Here is a 1,245-nt window from a genome sequence, read left to right on the forward strand (position 1 = left end):
CCAGCTGCTTGGGGGACTGAGGCAGGAAGATCACTTGAGCCCAGGAGGTCAAAGCTGCAGTGAGCTGAGATCACGCCACTCTGTCACCTAGGCTGGAGTACAGTGGCGCAATCTCAGCTCCCTGCACCCTCTGCCTTGCAGGCTCAAGCAGTCCTCCCATCTCAGCCTCTCAAGTCATGGAGACTACAGGCATGTGCTACCATGCCTGGCTAATTTTTGATTTTAGGGTTTTTGGTTTGTTTTGTTTGAGATGGAGGCTCGCTATTGTCACCCAGGCTGGAGTGCAGTGGCACGACCTCGGCTCACTGCAACCTCTGCCTCCCAGGTTCAAGCAATTCTCCTGGCTCAGCCTCTCGAGTAGCTGGGATTACAGGCACCTACCACCATGCCCTGCTAATTTTTTGTGTATTTTTATTGGAGACTGGGCCTCACCATGTTGGCCAGGCTGGTTTTAAACTCCTGACCTCAGATGATCCACCCGTCTTGGCCTCCCAAAGTGCTGAGATAGCAGGCATGAGCCACCGTGCCTGACCTGGGGTTTTTTTGTTTTGGTTTGTTTTGGTTTTTGGAGGGGTGAGTAGAGACAAGGTTTCACCATGTTATCCATTATTCTCTAGTCTAGAACTCCTGGGCTCAAACAATCAGCCCGCCTTGGCCTCCCACAGTGCTGGGATTACAGGCGTGAGCCATCATGCCCAGCCCCCAGTGTTCTCAGTGTACATTGGCACTTGCCAATTTCCCCTTTAACCACGGAGACCAGACCCCAGGCCCAGCACCTTCAGCAGGCCCAAGCATCTAGCTAGAATTTGGTAATACTGTTTTCCTTGTATTTATATTTATAATTGCCATCTATTTATGGCAAGTGAGAATTATTTTTCACTTAAGATAAAGTTTTCTATTAAAATAAATGTAAGGAAAGAGAAGGAGGTAAATTTAAAAAAATGGTTAAGCAAATAATGGAGCAGATGGTACACAGAGCAAGCATTCAGATGATGGCATGCAAATAACCAACTCTCATGGGAACCAACTTAGTCCCAAATGCACACCAACCCCATTTATAAACCAAGAGCTACTTCCAAACCCTCCATTAAGGGGCCTGTGGAGAAGTGGGTGGGTCAGGCTTCAGGCTGGAGCTTCTTGAGGCTCCAAGTGACGAGGGGAGACCAGGATTTTCCCCACCACATTGGGTTCTACAGCCTTGAACTCCTGGGCTCAAGATATCCTCATGAGCCACCATGCCTGGCT

This window comes from Mandrillus leucophaeus, unplaced genomic scaffold (genome assembly GCF_000951045.1).
Source record: "Mandrillus leucophaeus isolate KB7577 unplaced genomic scaffold, Mleu.le_1.0 Scaffold390, whole genome shotgun sequence".
NCBI classification, from domain to species: Eukaryota; Metazoa; Chordata; class Mammalia; order Primates; family Cercopithecidae; genus Mandrillus; species Mandrillus leucophaeus.